This window comes from Podarcis cretensis (genome assembly GCF_951804945.1).
Source record: "Podarcis cretensis genome assembly, chromosome: 1".
NCBI classification, from domain to species: Eukaryota; Metazoa; Chordata; class Lepidosauria; order Squamata; family Lacertidae; genus Podarcis; species Podarcis cretensis.
Genome location: NC_137170.1, coordinates 116,705,457 through 116,724,365, shown reverse-complemented (window position 1 = coordinate 116,724,365; position 18,909 = coordinate 116,705,457). Strand labels below are relative to the sequence as shown.

General features: G+C 41.8%; 1 protein-coding gene and 1 long non-coding RNA gene across 11 annotated transcripts in view; one reads left to right on the top strand and one right to left on the bottom strand.

The window, feature by feature from the left end:
• Positions 1-18,909, bottom strand: part of ZNF385B (zinc finger protein 385B) — a 198,284-nt gene that overhangs the window by 31,025 nt on the left and 148,350 nt on the right. The gene's annotated exons all lie outside the window — the stretch shown is intronic.
• The window catches only part of LOC307220637, a 165,391-nt gene that overhangs the window by 121,956 nt on the left and 24,526 nt on the right, over positions 1-18,909 (top strand). The window lies entirely within an intron of this gene.

Sequence of the window (18,909 nt, the reverse complement as noted above, 5' to 3'; positions counted from 1 at the left end):
AGATACTTCAATGGAAAGAAAAACAGCAACAACACATGAACAAAATCTTTTAAATCTGAAACCCCCACTACGAGTGAAGATGGCATTAATTCAATGATGGGTTAACAGAAGATCTTTTTATATGTTGTGTTTTCTGCAACAAATATCTCAGTCATAGTTTTAAAAAGGCTATACACAGGTTTTCGAATGTAATTGGGCATGCAGAACTAACTCCAACTAGACTGATTTTCATTGGAAAATATATTGCAACAGAACCTACAAAGCACTGCTTTTTACCTATGATGGTTTCAGTTCTCCAAAGGTAACCATTATCTCAAAGTAGCCTCAGCAACTACAGGATTATATAATCATAAAATTGTAGCGTTGGAAGGAACCTTGAGCACCATCTAGTCCAACCTCCTGCAATGCAGGCGTCCACTCCAAAATTTGTACTAGGGCTCAAGAGCATTATGGGAAGTAGAACTGGGCAGCAGTTTGGTGTGTGTACTATTTTAAATTCACCAGCCTTTGGTTGTCTTTGTAAGCATCTATATTCTCCTCCTCCTCCTCCTCCTCCTCCTCCTCCTCCTCCTCCTTCTTCTTCTTCCCTATACTCGTAGATCTCAGGGCGGTTCACAACATAAAATCACAATATAAAAAACACAAAGCTTTGGGTCTGCTACTTTCTAAATTTACAGTACACAGAGATACACCATCTCACAACCTTTCGATGGGACTTTCAACAGGTGGCACCTGCAAACAGGGCCAGACCAGGACATTTTGTTTCCCAAGGTGAAAACATTACACTTTCCCATTCCATGTACTAAAGCCAACTGGTCTTGCAGATGATTTGTACTTAAACACTGATGATAGGGCAATGTCCTCCACCACACCTGAGGAAAGTAAGCCATCTTTGATGGCACAGTTAGACTGTTAGGCACACAACTTGTCACCAATCCCTGCAAACTTCCCCTTCCCTCCCAGCCACATCTGCCTCACTCTGCCTAATGTTTGGGCTGAACCTACCTACAAAATGAAATCCATAAGGTTGTGCCACACTGTGGAGTGACGACACAAAGGCATTGTAATGTTTCAGCATCTTAGAAGAACATTTGTCCTAATTCAGCAGGTTCAACAGAGATATTGATGCAAAAACAGGGCCTATATTCATTTCAGTGTTTCACTGTATTGATGGTTGTCTCTGAGTGTTGTACAAGCAGTCATCTACCTTGAAACCCCACATTCCATCTCTAGAACATATGTTTGAATGTGATACTTTGTCTAAGCAGGAAACTCAAGAAAAAGGAAGATAGTTCAGTGTTTCCCCAACGTCCCCTCCCATGGAGCACTTAAAAATTGTTGAGAGTCTTGGAGGACCACATCATCATCATCATCATCAGTCTGTTGAGCAAGTGTAATGCACTGTGCTAAATGCTGCATGATTTTAATTGTATTTTAATTGCTTTCTAATTTCATAGATATTTTATTTTGTTGCATTACAAACTGAATTCTATAGAATACAATAAAACACAATATAAGAAATTAAAGGCGCACTAAAATGTAATTAAAATTTAATATACATATTTAAAGAGATGGATGCACCATCTTCTCCTTTCAACCATTGATCCACAGGCACTTGAATGACGCTCATAGACCACAATCTGGGAACCCCTGAAATAGTCCATATGAATTTAACTATATTTTGGGGGGATAATTTTTAAAGCCATTTTTTTATTTGCAAATTTAACAGGAGAGAAGCAAAACAAAAGTACAGTATACTAAGAAATGAACAGCAAATAAAATTTCAGTGTTTTGCTCTCAGTTATTTCCTACTTAGCAATTTGAATTAGGGATTATGTGAAAGGAGCATAAGGAAACTCACTACTGAGAACCTTCTAAGAACATATTTTCAGATGCTTTTAATGGCTCGAGGCAGGCAAAAGACATTACTTTGAATTCTCTTTATGTACATATTTCTTTCTTAGTTCTGGATTGTTAAAATTACATGGTTTGTAATAGAAGTTTGGAAATTCTTTTAATGTTTTAATATGGATGCATGAAGTGCTGGGAACTTTAATTGTAGCGTTCTGTTACCTGATCTTGACAAAATTATATACCCTTTTCCCCTTACTGGCTTGCATCAATGAAGGAGCCAGATGGTAAGAGAATAAGCGTAAGGCAACTCATTACTTCGTGTGGTGATGTAATTCAGCAGTATTCTCATTGCGCTCAAGGATTATCCTGCATAACAGCAGAACTAGAGCCATGTATTATATTTCAGACAATATTCTTGTTTGCTTTTCTCTCACCAGCCAGCATAGCTGCCCTTGCCAGATACAATGACAACAGGCACAACAACACTGCAATTATGAAAAGAGGAGCAGATGTAATGAAAAATAATTTGATCCACTCCCCCCCTCCCCCGCATTTCATGACCCACCTTGTATATTGTTTGATTTGAATGCGTTTGTATTGTAGGACACAATTTTAGTTTGCTGGTTTTTGTGTGTACTGAAGAAACCAAAACATAATCTCCCTGTGCAGACATAAGGACCAACTGTTGTTTGTTTTCACAAATCATGGCTAAGCATTATGTCTGAATACCTAAGTCATGGTTAAGGATGGCTGCAAAAAGATCATTTATTTATTTTTCCATCTCTTCCTTCCTCCCAAAGTGGCCCAGGGCAACAAACACCAAAGCAAAACAATACGATAAAAAATAAAAACAGAACATTTAAAAACATTTAAGAACATCTAGAAACATTTAAAAACAGTCTAATAACCTCACAGCTATCAGTTTCAAGGTTGCCAGAAACAGTATATTTCAGCCACCAGGTATGTCTTTAAAGTGAGACAAATGCACCTTACCTGAGAGGGCATTCCACAATAAGGCCAAAATTAACTGGGCAGCACCACATGGCAGCAGTACCAACAGAGCCTCTCCTGCTGATTCTAAGGTCTTAGATTCTTGTTACTGGATGAGGTGGTCTTTTAGATACTTAAGCAAACTGAGTTTTCTGCACCAGCACTAACTGCCTGAACTGGGTTCAGTAGCTCACTGGCAGTCAGTGCAGAACTTTCAGGACCTGTGGCACATGGTACCATTGTGATGTAATGCATTACAGGGAATTACGCACACCAAATAAGGTTTTGGTGTTCTGAGCATGCTCAGCTTTGTGGCAAACTCTAACCAATCACAAGGAAACATATACATAAGGAAACAGTACACATCCTCAACACTGCGGTAAAATCAGACCAATCACAGAGAGGCAGCATTGTCTGTACCTCTGGATGTGAACGGGATCCGTTCGGGAGCCCCGTTCGCATCCTGAAGCGAACGCAACCTGTGTCTGCGGATCGCGATTCGCCGCTTCCGCGCATGACGTCATTTTGAGTCTCTGCGCATGCGCAAGTGGCGAAACCCAGAAGTAATGCATTCCATTACTTCCAGGTCGCTGTGGAGCGCAACCCAAAAATGCTCAACCTGAAGCAACTTTAACCTGAGGTATGACTGTACTTATGTGCCCTATAAGGAAATGGGAAGAAGGGAACTAAGCATTCTGATTGGATGGAGGATTTGAAATGGAATGTATATAAACTATATGAAAAGGCGTGTGCTCCAATGTTCTGGGCCCAGTCTTTGTGGAGCAATCCCACTGGATCAAACTTCTGTGCAGAAATAAACTCTGGACTCCCTTTTTCATGTGATTCTTTGTTCACTCGTGAGATAGGGCAGGACTTCCTGCAACAATTGGGTTGCGCACTCAACCTAGCAGCTGCATTAGCTGCAGCTTTTGTGATCTTCAAGGACAGGCCCACATTGAGTGCATTGCGGTAATCTAGCATGAACAACTGGAACCAGGCTATCCTATTCCAGAGAAGGCTGTAGCTGGCCTGTGCGGGGCCTCAGCATTTCCAGCCACAGAAAGCACTTGGTATGCCAGTGGCAAAATGGAATCCAGGAGTGTTCCCAAGACTACAATCCTGCTCCTTCAGGGGAATGCAACCTCTGACAGAACAGGTTGTCCACACAGGAACTGCCTATCCACAGTGCTTGCATCTTACCAGAATTCAGCTTCAGTTTATTGGCCCCCATCCAGCCCTTCACTGCTTTCAGACACCTGCCCAACATGGGACCCTTTGCCTGAAGGTTTTTTAGTTACTGCTCCTCTGTAACATGTGGTCTGTAATGTCTTACTACTTGAATGCATTCAGGAACTCTGTACAGTGGTGCCTCGCAAGACGAAAATAATCCATTCCGCGAGTCTCTTCGTCTAGCGGTTTTTTCGTCTTGCAAAGCATCCCTATTAGCGGATTAGCGCTATTAGCGGCTTAGCGGCTATTAGCGGCTTAGCGGCTTAGAAAAGGGGGGGGAGGGAAAAAACTCGCAAGACTCGCAAGACGTTTTCGTCTTGCGAAGCAAGCCCATAGGGAAATTCGTCTTGCGAAGCGCCTCGAAAAACGGAAAACCCTTTCGTCTAGCGGGTTTTTCGTCTTGCGAGGCATTCATCTTGCGGGGCACCATTGTAATCTATTTTTGGGGTCTGCTTCATATTAGGATTTTTTTCTGCATGTACAAAGGCCACACATCAGATACCTCTCTATCTAGTGTGTTTGTGGATTGGGTATGAATCTTTTATGTGGACATGCCATGGACCACTTGAATGAAACACATGTGTTCAAGGACCACAGTTTGGGAACCCCTAGCATAGACCTGTTATGAACTGCCCTGAGATCTACAAATGAAGAGTGGTAGAATGGTACCTCAGTTGTCGAACGTAATCCATTCTGGAATACTGTTCGACTTCTGAAACATTCGATAACCCAAGGTGCAATGGGTGGTCGGCAAATTCCATTGAGAAAATGGAGAAACGCGCCTCAGAAGCCATTCGGCTTCCGAGGCGCATTCAAAAACAGAAGCATTTACTTCCGGGTGTCGGCGTTTGGCTTCTGAGACCAAGGTTCCACTGTATACAAATTTAATGAATAAATAAATAATAGACAAAAGACAGCTGGTTGCACCAACAGGCTTAGCTTAGTATAGGACTGCTTCCTAGTTTCTTATTGTATTGGTCACTACAGTGAAATATTAGCTTTATATGGCTCAACAGAAACAATTGAAGAACCAAACTAGGAAACTACCTGAGGCGCCACAATCCCCAAGGTGCCTGCCTCAGCTACAAAAGTGCCTTGCGGAGAGCAAGCAAGCTGCCATCTTCATTTCTGGAGGAGGCAGGTACAGAAGCAGGTTAGCAGCTCCTTGGCAGTTTTGATATTCCCTCCGTTCCAAGGGACAGGATTGAGAGCATTCCCCCCCCCCCATCTCTACCAGTTGCCTGAGGGCAAAGTCATAGTTGTGAAGGAAAGGAAACAGAGAAGTGACAGACATTTTTTAAAAATGAAAATAAGAGAACAGTCATCCGGGTTAACTCTTGCGTGTTTAAGGTGCTGTTGTCATATTGAGCTACACTGGCTCCCAGTACGTTTCCGAGCACAATTCAATGTGTTGGTGTTGACCTTTAAAGCCCTAAACAGCCTCAGTCCTGTCCACCTGAAGGAGCAACTGTACCCCCGTTGTCCAGCCTGGATACTGAGGTCCAGCTCCGAGGGCTTTCTGGCGCTTCCCTCACTATGCAAAGTGAAGTTACAGGGAACCAGGCAGAGGGCCTTCTTGGTAGTGGCATCCACCCTGTAGAATGCCTCCCCATCAAATGTCAAACAGATAAACTGCTATTTGACTTTTAGAAGACATCTGAAAGTAGCCCTGTTCAGGGAAGTTTTTAATGCCTGATGTTTTATTGTGTTTTTAATATTTTGTTGGGCAACCCAGTCAGATGGGAGGCATATAAATATTATTATTATTATTATTATTATTATTATTATTATTATTATTATTACTACTACTACTACTACATCAACACATGGGAATGGGCAGCATTTTGGTTTAACCAGGGCAGTAAACACCACCAGCACTACCTTGAGTCATACCCGTCTAAATAAGCTGTGTGTCTCACTCGACTAACGTTAGAGACAGCCTGCTTCATAATGATACACTGCACTAAGTTGGACTTTTATTCCCACTCATTTAAAATATAGAATCATAATTATAAAAATTATATGTATGGAGCCTGGTGCTTGCCTTCCTTCGTTGTAACAAGGTTGGGTAATGGCATGCCAATTAGCCAGTTGCCACCCACTGCTCTTCAAATATAAGCTCCATAAAATATATACCTGTTATTCCTTTGATTAATCTGGCCTTTTAGATGCACTCAAAACTTCTGGATGAGGTGGCGGGGATGGGGGTGGGGAACGAGGCATGAAAGCGTTATGATTTGGGGGAAGCAGTCTATTCTCATATGTGTAAATATTTTAGATTTGGTCTTAATGAACAGCAGCTATTTCTTTTGAAGATGTTCTGTATGGAGAAATGAAAATCTCCTAGCTTCACAACTTTACTTAAAACTAGAGGCTGGAAAAAATAATGTTAAAGAGACAACCCACAGATTACAAAATCCAGTGATGGAGCCATTGCTGCAAGTGATTAGTTAGGATGAATAGCTATGAAACAGAAAGTACAAATATGCAATACACGCATATAGATTGACTACCAATTTGCAAAAAAGAGAGAGCGAGAGCTGGAGAACATTAATCCACACCAATTGATCTCCATTAACAGATCTCCAGTAAATTTCTCGCTGGATTTGAGGCTTATCTGAAATAGCATATAAAGTTCCTATTAGGAAATGTTTAACTGGTCTAATAAATAAGGTAGAGTTCCTTTTCCAGTTTTTCTAAAAATCATTACAATACTTCCAAAGTATTGGTAATGTCCTTTAAATTGCAGCATTATAGCAACCACTCAGGAATATTACACTGATAAGCGAATTACCGTATTTTTCCATGTATAAGACTAGGTTTTTTTCCTTAAAAATAATGTCAAAAATTATGGGGTGTCTTATACATGGATAGTGACTCCCCCATTTTCTTAAATCTGAGTCCCCCAAAATAGGGGGCGTCTTATGCATGGGGGCATCTTATAGATGGAAAGATATGGTAACTTATTTTAAATCACTATGGCTAGGAGAAATCCAGTCAGATGAGCAGTGGAACAACACCAAAGGATAATATTAAGAATGAAGCACTGCCTTTGATTTTATGTTTGTGTCAAAGGATTATTCTGTTTGTCATTCTTTATGCTGTGTTTGTGATATACTGGTTCTTTGAGTTAATTATATAAATAATTATACAAATAAAGACTAATTGCTCAGAGAAACTTATCATCATTAGAAGCTGCTAAAAATGTATACATTCACATTAATGCTAAACATATGGAGCATGTACAGTTAATTGGAATATATAGTTATGGGGATGAAAAAAACTGAGTCAAATTCACTACTCTGAGGCCAAATCCTCGGAAAAAGAAGTTGTTAACAGATTAGTCCATATCAACTAAAAGCATGACCAGCCCTAGGTGTGCATTCTACACATACAGTGTTTGAAATTCCTCACAGTTCCAGAAATGGAAATGAAGAAGTAACAATCAAATGCACGAAAAAGTAAAACGAATAAAAAAGTAACAATTCCAAAGATAATAGCAGGGCTTTTTGAAATCTTGTTAACCTTTAGTTTATGATACCTGTAGTCTACACAAAGCTTAGAGATTGCTTACTGAAACCCCCAACACTGTGAGCACTAAATATCAAACAGTGTTAAAAATAAATTTTAAAAATCACAAGCTTCCCCAAGTGTTTTATTACAGTTGTATGCGTGAATCAATCATTCTTTCGCATTATAATAGCACTTCTATTTACTTCTAAAGACCACACATTACTGAAAGCTATGGAATGGGAGAGTATTTCACTCTTGCCAAAGCTAACTTTGAAAATGCAAAAAAGAGACTGAAATTTGTCCTAAACATATTCAGATCAATCCAGCAATAGTGGTCCATAAACAGAAACAAACTGTGAATATCGTGAGTCTGTCTACTATAATTTTAACAGTGCAAAACTCTGTTTTTGGAACTAACGAAGCTCCTAGTTTGTTTACATGTCGTTCTCCTGATTACCTCCAGGAGCAAGTTAATATGGTTGCCTGGCCCACGTTTTTCTGCATTTAAATACAACAACAACAACAACAACAACTTATTACTTATACCCTGCCTATCCAGCTGGGTTCTCCCAGTCACCCTGGGCGGCTCCCAACATTAAACATAAAACATTAAACATTAAAAACTTCCCTAAAAAGGGCTGCCTTCAGATATCTTCTAAAAGTCAGAAAGTTGTTTATTTCCTTGACATCTGATGGGAGGATGTTCCACATGGTGGGTGCCATTACCAAGAAAGCCCTATTAAGCTTACTAAGGAGAAGTAGGACTGAATGTTGTTACCAAGGCAGGACCTGCTTTGACTTGCCATCTGAAGATGATGGATGGATGGATAGATAGATAGATAGATAGATAGATAGATAGATAGATACCGGTAGACAGACAGACAGAGACCCACCCACCCACCCAAGTGAAACTAATGCAAAGCTTTCCTTACAATATTCTAAAATGCAACAGTTTCCTCTCCTCCTCAAATTAGCAGTGCTTTTTGCATTTCGTTTACCGTATTTTTAAAAAAAATTAATGCAAAACAGGGTATCATTGAAAATGACACAGAGACAGGAGAAACATAGATCAACCCTTTACTAATAACCATTAAATTGATTCAAATGGAAAACTAAGAACTTTTGTTAAAAGCTTTGTTAAATAGCCTCTGTTGAAGAGAACTTTCTGCACATTATGCCCCAGCAGCCTGTAATCATGTAATATTTCTGTCATGTTGGAGCTGAAGTGTTCATCATTTTGTCAGTTCTGTCTGCAAAGAAGAGAATTACCTTCACAGGCTCCCTGAGATTTATGCTTTTAATTACCACCTATCTGCTTCAATACCCTCCAAACTTAAAGAATCAATATAAATAGTCTTATTTAGACAGGGGTGGGGAATGCTTGACAAAAATTCCAGCTATACTTTTTTTGGTGGATTTCCACTTGGTGTTATTGATTCCTTCTACATCTTTTGTATCCGCTAGCAATTCATCTGTTTTTAAATGTGGTCCTCGCCTTTAGAAATAGTACAGGCCAGGAGCATGCATAAAATAACAATAAATGGCAGCTGGAAATTTGCAGAAGTTACTGGTTACCAAACCAATGGATTCAAATTACAAGAAAGGAGATTCCGACTAAACATGACAGTAAAAGACTGTTCTACAGCAGAATCATTGGAGGTTTTTAAGAAGAGGTTGGGGGGGCACCTGTATGGAATTCTTTAGCTGTGATACCTGCATTGCAAGATGACCCTTGGTCCCTATCAACCCTACCATTATGGGGTTGTTTTTATAATCCTAATTCGTGTTTAAGTACTTTCTTTGGGGTGTTTCCACTTCAGCATTTAAGACCACTTTGTCAGTTCTCAAAAAATAAGGCCACTTTATCATCATTACGTCTTTTAAAGTGCTCACCCCACTATTGTAGGAATGGGGAACCTGTGTTCCTCCAGATGTTGTTGAGCTCTGGATCCTATCATCCCTGCTCTCGTTTCCTTTCTTGTGTTCCCTTTTAGATTGTGTGTATATTTGGATTGTAATATCCCTTGGGGCAGGGACCTTTGTAAAACTTCAGGTCCATAGATGTTGAAACAATAATAAGCTACCTGGATCTAGCCAGACGTATCACTTAAGTATTTGAGCATAGTTCCGTTTCTTGTGCATTTACTAACAGATAGTGGGGTGGTGTAGGCTTTGAGTTCACCCCTCAAGTGTTTAGGAGTGGGCAGGAAGGGGCAGTGAATCACGGCCTCCCTGTCTTCATTTTCCGTGCCAACCATGCCAGCTATCAACTTGGTGGATGTATGCATAGAGATCCACAGCAGGATTTGCCGATTGGAAAAGCTGTATTTTAGATACTTGACATTATAGAGCTGTTTCAGGGACATTCTGCCTAAGACGGAACAGCTGCCGTAGAGGATAACTGTCACATGGCAGATGGTGGTAAAGCTGTACACTCTTGAAACTGAGCTATTTGGGATTCTTTTCTCCGTGCTCTGTTACTGTTGACCTGCTCTGTTACTTAACACAGAAAGGGAAAAGGATAGAAAAAAGGCTTTGTTGTTGCTGCCACTGTTTAGGAAAAAAAAGTCAATTGAAACACCAAAAGACCAAATACACTGTTTAATTAATTGGCCGTTATCTATGCATACAAATGTCATAATTATCACAAAACTGGAGAGAAGCAAAAGGCAAACTTGGTGTGAAAGGTAGTTGTAATGGTTCTAGGGGTTGCTCGTGCGTAAATCGGCGCCACACCTGGCTGGGTTGCCTGAGTGAACCTTTTCTGTCCGGACAGCCACTCACCCGTGGCTGTCTCAGTCTCTGGCAGAATCCGTCAGTGGGCGTTTCTTGAACTTCTTCCAGCAAAGAAGCTCTTTGACGCCTAGTCTCCGCCTACTCTCCCTGCACGGAAGCCTTTTGCGCAGGGAGGGTGTGGGCAGCGGAGGACCCGTGCTCTCCCCGCTGGTCTCCGGTGAGGAGTCATGGAGCCACCTCGCCGATTCCCCCATCTGCCCCCCTTCTCCACTGGTGCTACGCTGATTTCCTTCCCCAGAAGATGGGCTGCTTCTCTCCCTCCCGGGACGCTCTCCGGAATCCCTCTGGAGCCCTCCCTCTCCCTCTGGCTCCGATGGCAGTTCCCTGACAGTAGTGTAATGTTTAAGAGGCTTGCTATGTTTCGAAGGGAAGCTCTATGGAAGGTTCAAGTCAGAAGGTACAGACTACAGGTGAGAGTTGAATGTGAGGCAGTGCTATTTTTCTAGAAAAAGAGGTGAGCTCACCACGAACTTTTCCCTTGTTCTCTTATAATGGCAATGGCGCCTACATGAGAAGGGCCGGAACTGAGCTCCGGTGAGCTCCAGCTGAAAAAAAGCCAGGTCAAAACTATCCCACCAAGAGTTAAGTAAATGAAACAACATGATGTTGAAGGAACCTGACCTCTTGTCTCCATTGGTGTATCTGAGAGAACACCACACACAGTGGTTTCAGTGCCAAAACTAGGATCTGGGAGATGAGGGTTCAAATCCCCACTCAGCCATTGATCTAGGGGAAGTTGCTGTTTCTCAGTCTAACCTTTCTTATGAGGGTTGTGATGAGGATAAAATGGAAAGGGAGAGAACCATGTATGCCACCTTGAGCTCCTTGGAGGAAAGGTAGGATATAAATGTAGCAAGCAAATAAATACAGTCAAACCTTGGTTGTTGAACGTAATCCGTTCCGGAAGCCGGTTTGGCTTCCAAAAGGTTTGACAACCAAGGCGCGGCTTCCAATTGGTTGCAAGAGCTTCCTGCACTCAAGTGGAAGCCGCGTCAGATGTTTGGCTTCCGAAAAACGTTCAAAAACTGGAGCATTTACTTCTGGGTTTTTGGTGTTTGGGAGTCGAATCGTTCAAAAATGGAGCTGTTCAGGAGTTGAGGTTTGATTGTAATGCTCTCCGAAAAGGGACTCCTTCTCAAATCCACTTATACAAAGGGTTAAATTTTGGCCTTGCTCCCTGAGTATCAATACAAGCCTCTTTGAACCAATGGCTAATCTGCAGTGATGTCAAGAAGTCTTTGCAAATATTCATAGCAGTTTAGCAGATAAAGGACTCGGCAAAGCATGGCCTATCGCTCAATATCCAAAAAGCCAAAGTGCTGCAACAACAAGCACAAAACAACCCCTACGCAGCACCACAAATCCAACTTAATGGTGTAACGTTGGAAAATATTTATCACTTTTCCTACCTGGGCAGTTATAGTTCCATAAGGGCCAACATTGATGCCAAAATCCAGCATTGCCTGAGATCTGTGAGCGCAGCTTTCTGCTGATTGACGCACAGAGTGTTTGAGGACCGGGACATTTGCAGGGAAACCAAAATACTTGTTTACAAAGCTATTGTACTACCATCTATTGTACTACCATGTGAAACATGGATCACTTTTAAACACCATCTCCAACTCCTCAAAAGATTCCATCAATGGTTTCTCCAAAAAAAAATACACTTCACTGGGAAGATAGGTGAACTAATGCCAGTGTACTAGAAGAAGCAAAGATCACCAGTGTTGAAGCAATGACTCTTCAACACCAACTTCGTTGGACTGGTTATGTTGTTCGGATGCCTGATTATCCAAAGCAACTACTCTATTCCCAACTTAAGAATGGAAAGCAAAATACCAGTGGACAACGAAAGTGGTTTAAAGACACTCTCAAGGCAAATCTTAAAAAAAATATGCATAAGCACTGATAACTGGGAGAAACTGGCTTACGAGCGCTCCAACTGGAGAACATCCTTCATGGACTTTTAAGAAGCATGAATTCAGGGTGAAAAGGAGAAACGTGCTAAGAGGAAGGCACGTTTGGCAAACCCTCACCGTGATAAACTCCCACCTGGAAACCTATGTCTCCACTGTGGAAAGACGCGTCAACTCAGAATTGGCCTCCACAGTCACTTATGGACTCACTGTTAAGACTGTGTTCATGGAAGACAATCTCACTCGGCTACGAGTGATCGCCAAAGAAAAAGAAGAAGAAATATTGTCAGGGCAACTGAATAGAAAGACAGAGGCAATGGGGCTGTAGAGCCTGAAGCTAAGTGAAAGAATCCCAGAAGCATGCGGTGGAAGAAGATTGGAAGAAATTTAAAGTTTATTTACAGAAACATTGTAAAATTAAGGAATGTTAGAAGGAGGCTGGAATGAAGTTATGTGGCTTTAGCAGAAATATTATAAAGGATTAAGTAAAAATAGATAGTTAATGGATGAAAGGAGGAAAGGTAAAGTTACATTATATTAAGATAAATTATAGGATAAAAATTGGGAAAGATGGAAAGGATTTGCTGAAATAGCTAACCAAACTAGAATACAAAAAAGGGAGGTGCGAGGAGGTCAAGGAAACAAGTAAATGAGAGATAAGTTATGGGAAGGTTCGTTGTGTTTTTTAATTGTTTCTATTTTTCTGTTTTTTATAAAAAAAAATCTATTCTCTTCTTTCTTTATTGTGATGTGTTATTAAGTTTTTGTTTAACTTGGAATTATCTCTTTCTTTTTTGTAACATTTGAAACTTTAATAAATATTATTTAAAAAAAAAAAAAAAAACAGAAGCATGATGGGCTGTGGCCACATTTTAATGGAAAAGTTCTTGTGCCTCCAACAGCACAGATGAAAGGAAGTATCATTTTCATACTCCACAAAAAGGAGGATTCGTTTGGCAATCTTTGGGGAGCATGCAAACAAGGGTAGCAGTGTTTGCTAGTTAAAACTAGTTTTCTATGTTTTTGTCCGTCCCCACCCCCTCTGTGTGTAAGAGCACTCCATAATGTGGGCCCTCACCTTCAGTCTGAAGCAGACAAGCTTCCCCCTTGCATTTCTCCAGTACCTCACAGTGTCTACATGTTTACATGTGATCCTCTCCAGTGCACAGCTTTCTTGACAAAGCACAGATTTATATCCTTAATCCAGACCACAATGGACTCTAATGGCACAACTGCACCGTAGAAACAAGCAGCCTTGAGCACTTGGTGCCACTGTAGTTTTAGAACTGCAGATCTGCGATATGCAAAGAAACAGAAACTTGAGCAGGCAGAAGGATATCCCTGCATTTGCTTATCCACGTTCGAAAGACTTGGTTTAAGGGTAACTGACACCAAATCAATTCAATCAGCTGTAAGTGATACAAATAAGAACGGCAACATTCACTTTTCAAAGCGGCATACTAAAATAAGGTATGCTTGAGAGAGAATACACAACACCAACATACAGGCATTTATTGAAGTATTAGCGATCAGTGCAAATTGCATTTTTTTAAAAAAATGAACACCTGCGTAACTTTTAACTAGTTCTAAAATCTGAACTTTCATGTGTGCATATGGCAAATAGCAAAATTCCTGGTTCCATTCCTGGAAGTCTCCACAAGCAGATGTACTTGCAAGTAGGGTTTGTGTGATTTCAACTGTGTATGCAGTTGAAAGAATTGTATGTGAAAGTAAGAAAAAGGAGGACATTTCACCTTGATGTTTGTTTTATTCTAAAGGCTTTTGGATCTTTTGTTGAAAGCCATTCTGTAAATGGCTATTTGAGAAGTAGCAACCTCTGTGCCTACAATTGCTTATACAGCATAATTCTTCCCAGTATCACGCACTCTTGGGACATGAATAAGCATATCCAGTCTTATCCTCAAGGAGAAGGGGACGGCAGAGGACAAGAGGGTTGGACAGTGTTCTCAAAGCTACCAACATTAGTCTGATCAAACTGCGGGAGGCAGTGAAAGACAGGAGTGCCTGGCATACTCTGGTCCATGGGGTCACGAAGTGTCGGACACGACTAAATGACTAAACGACAAAGTCTTCTCCTTTCCTGAACTTCCTTTGTACATGGTATCGTCTGGGCTGGCCAAAGAGAATTTGCCGTTTCAGGTGGAGTAGCAAATGGCGCCCCTTTCTCCAAGTCAAGGCGTATGGTGCTAAGCATTTTTTTCTGGCAACCGATGTGGAAAATCCCACAAGCATCTCTCTACAGTACTAAAAATGCAGCAATAATTAATTAATTAAATCACTAAATAGTATGCTGCCTTTCATGACACCCACAATCTATTACTCTCCCTAATGGTAGAGACAGCCCTCTCACACTTCTTAATATATTGATAATAGTGTTATTTCCACTCCCCCCCCCGCCCCCCAAAAAATACATGACAGAATGGCTGAAATTACTGATAATTGCCCCTAATCTTTGTGCACTGATCTTTCCAGAGGAAACTGCTCACAAAGTCTCAAAGAAACAAAGAGGTTAGCAGCTGAGTGAACTAAGAGCTCTTTTGGAATAGCGAGTTAAGGCTGAATGATTTCCATTTCCATCTTCTCTAAGAGTTCCATAAATCTGCATCAGTGGATGAGTAAATGGGAGTGTTTGGATTCAAAAAAACAAAACCCAGAAAGGTGGGCAGGTATTTAGAGCATTCCAAGAGGGGGAAACTTGCAAGTCGAGTAGTCAGGTACAGTTGAAACCATCATAAAGGTGGGTTCTTTAGAGACATGAACCCACATATTGTCTTATCACAAGCCATTTGAGTTACTGGCAGTATTATAAAGTTATCAGCACCAAAACTCACTCAGTAAAAAGTCATGCATCTCAGCATGCACAAAGTGGTTTATCATGGTGCAGTGTGGTAGAAGTCCAGAAGAGGGAGTCCTTGACCTCACAGGTGAAAAGGAGAGAATAAAGATGCAAAGGGAATTGTGTCCTGGTGCTCGCAGCAATAATACTAAGCAATGAGAGACTCAAAGAGAGAATGCCTTACTTAAAATCTCATGAATTCATGGCAGAACTATGATTTGAACTGGGAAAGTCCTGGATCATACAAAGAGCATGCAGCTGGTAGATATGTCACTTATTGGTAATGAAAGAAGCATTACGCTTCGTTGAAGAACCAAAAATTGGGGGTTGGTGTTTTCTGCTCTCTTTTCCAAAAGCCAAAAGTTAAAGATAGAGATAATAAATAGACTAACAAGAAACTACCAGTGGGAGTGGTGGGCAGGGAGTTTAAAGGACACAATTAGAAGAAATTCAGAGGATATTAATATAGCCTGAGCTGGTTCTGAACTTGGCTTGGAGTGGGAAGACTATTAAATGGCCTCAGAGAACAGAGCTGCCAAACGTGATAAACCACATCTTTAGCACGCTTTCTTTGAGGTGAATTGTTGAGCCAGCCCCGCGGCAGCAAAGAAGGTAAATGAGAGAAGAGCCACATGCAGTTCCTGAACAGCATTGTAAAGAATTCAGGACTTTAACATGACGTAGCTGCTGTTCTTGCTGAAGTGTTTGGAGAGGCAGTTATAAGAAGCAGCAAGGGTGTGTAAATGGCTAGAAGAGAAATAACCAGTGGGCATTGCAGCGGGTCAGACTAAATGACCCTCGGGGTCCCTGCCAACTCTACAATTCCAAGATGCCCCCTTGATATGGACTCTTATCGGCTCCAGCCAGCATGGCCAATGGTCAAGGATATTGGGAGCTGTAGTCCAACAAACACTTGGTGGAGGGCACCATATAGTCTGCTGCATATTGGCTGCTAGCCTTGAGCAACGATGTGAGGCTCAGGCATGGACATGTTGAAATTCCTGCTGATCTCTGACACTCACAGGCAGATGGGAAAGTCACCCTCTCTTCAACCCCACCTACTCTGCAGGGTTGTTGTGAGGCTCAAACTACTTTGTGAAAACTGGACGGAAGATTGGAAACTAAGCTAACAAATAAATAAGCTAAAGCGAACGTTGCAAGCCCTTAACTTTGATTTCAAAATGTCACACGCTTGCTCTTTGTGTTATATGTCATTCCTGTGCTAATGACAGCAAAGCAGCATCAACAGCAATCTTCAGTAATATGCGTAATAATGTTTTAAATGTGTTGCACATGATAATTAGTTGCCTTGAGGTTAACTACTGAAAGGAAATGTTAATCAGATGTAAACTTATAATTGGCATTCATTTCATGTGCTTTTTGAAAGGAGGACTATTTGAGTAGGATCGATTGTTTGATCTGGGTTCTCTTACACAGAACCTTCACAGAAACTGAAGTCACCACGATGTGTGGGTGTGCGTGCATTACATGCATATTGACTGAAATTATTTGGTAGAGTACGTTGAAGCTGCAATCTTACATACAATTTCAAGACACACTGAACACAATCTGACATTTACTTCTGGTTTTATGCATAGGATCGCACTGCCCAGGTTGTATTTATATGAACAAAGAAAATAAGGTTATAATTCAACACAAAGAAAACAAATGATGTCTGTTGAAAAGGGATTGTAATTATCTCTGCCCCCTAATTCTAATTGTTTTGAGTTGTTCTAGTGAAATGTTTTGAGCCTCCTAAATAAACACAAAAAACTGTTCAAAAAACTGAGGACAAACCTAGAAGTCTTTAAAACAGAAGAACTGCCTTCAAGTTTTAGCTCTGCCTAGAATCCATGCCTTCTAGCCAGGAGGCTCTGCTCCCTAATCCCAGATGCGTGAAGCCTGCTTAGGTTATCCACTGGTGAGGGGAAAACTATTCCACAGACACTCACAGGCTCTCAAATGTCTCCAGCGTTTGTCCAGCCCTGCTCATATAAAGCCCAAGTCTGTATTATTATTATTTCCATCATCATCATTATTTCCATTATTGTTATTTCCATTATTATTTCCAACGGTCAAGTAAAATACCAAAGGCATGGCAGCACACCAGGATATATGTGCATCTGTCCCTATTCAGAACAAATATTCGACGTACTAACAGCAAACTCATAAGAATCAGAGAATTGTAAAGTTGGAAGGGACCGCAAGGCTCCTCTAGTCCAACCCCCTGCAGTGCAGGTATCTCAACATGCGGTTTCCCATCCAATTGGAAAGCATACCGGACCCTGCTTAGCTTTTACAAATGTGCTAGCAGTTTTACTGCTGCACCACTAGGGGTTGTTCCCTGGCCCAATAGTCTGCCCTTACGCAGCCAAAGGGATGCCACTCGGGGGAGAACAGAACACCAGGAGGGAGGGCAAATGTAACAAAGCGTTCTGGAAGAAGAAGAAGAAGAAGAAGAAGAAGAAGAAGAAGAAGAAGAAGAAGAAGAGGAGGAGGAGGAGGAGGAGTTTGGATTTGATATCCCACTTTATCACTACCTGAAGGAGTCTCAAAGCAGCTAACATTCTCCTTTCCCTTCCTCCCCCACAACAAACACTCTGTGAGGTGAGTGGGGCTGAGAGACTTCAGAGAAGCGTGACTAGCCCAAGGTCACCCAGCAGCTGCATGTAGAGGAGTGGAGACGCGAACCCGGTTCACCAGATTACAAGTCCACTGCTCTTAACCACTACACCACACTGGCTCTAGGTGTGGCTGGCCTAAAACGCAGAACAGGAACACAACCCACAACCACACAGTGGTGTCGCAACGGGAGGGCGGTGCCGTGTCTGGGAGGTGACAAGAAGGCACCCCATGGGGGCTCGCAGCGGTGTGAGCAGCCATTGCGCCGCCACAGCCGCATGTGGAGAATCATCCGTTCACGGCTTAAGCTCCGAGCAGAGGATCCTGGCGCCGGCGGCAAACTGCTATATACAGTGCATGTGCAGCGTCACATGCATGCACTGTATGTAACGATGCCACACTTGCGCTGTACATAGCGGTTTGTCACTGGCGCCGCTTGAGCGCCATACGAATGGCGGTGGGATCCCTCCATCGCCGCTACAGCCACATGTAGAGGAACCTCCGTTTGCAGCTGCAGCCATGAGCAGAGGATCCTGGCACCGTCCATACGGCACTGGAGTGCTGCCGCCGCCAAACCGCTATGTATAGCGCATGTGCGTTGTTGCTACATACAACGCATGCGTTGTACGTAGTGACGCTGCACGTGCGCCCTACGTAGCGACGCCCCACCCCGGGTGTCACAACACCTTCGTTCGCCCCTGTAACCACATCCCCACCCAATGCTCACTAACCCACTTTTAGACAGTTTACTTTCCTTTGAGGTTAGTTAAAAAGGGATGTTAGCCGATAAGAGTTGTAAGCAGGAATGTGCATGTGCAATGTAAGGGACTAGCCTTCTTAGAGACATGCCAGACTTCTTCCCTGAAGCTATAGGTTCCCGTAAACAAAATATCCTTTCCTAACCTATGAGGGAAAGCATGTGGGCAGAATATTGCCTAATCACTCACTTAAAAGGGAAACCGGGCTGCTCCCACCTTCCAGTCTCACTCACCGAGGAATACACAAAGGCGGTAGGGAAACTGGCAAGCCCTTATTTTTAAAGTTCATAAAAGTATATTTTATCAATATTTAATATAGCAGAATAACATTAAACTTTCAAGTCTACCTGTATTTATGTTCTATCTGCTCTGC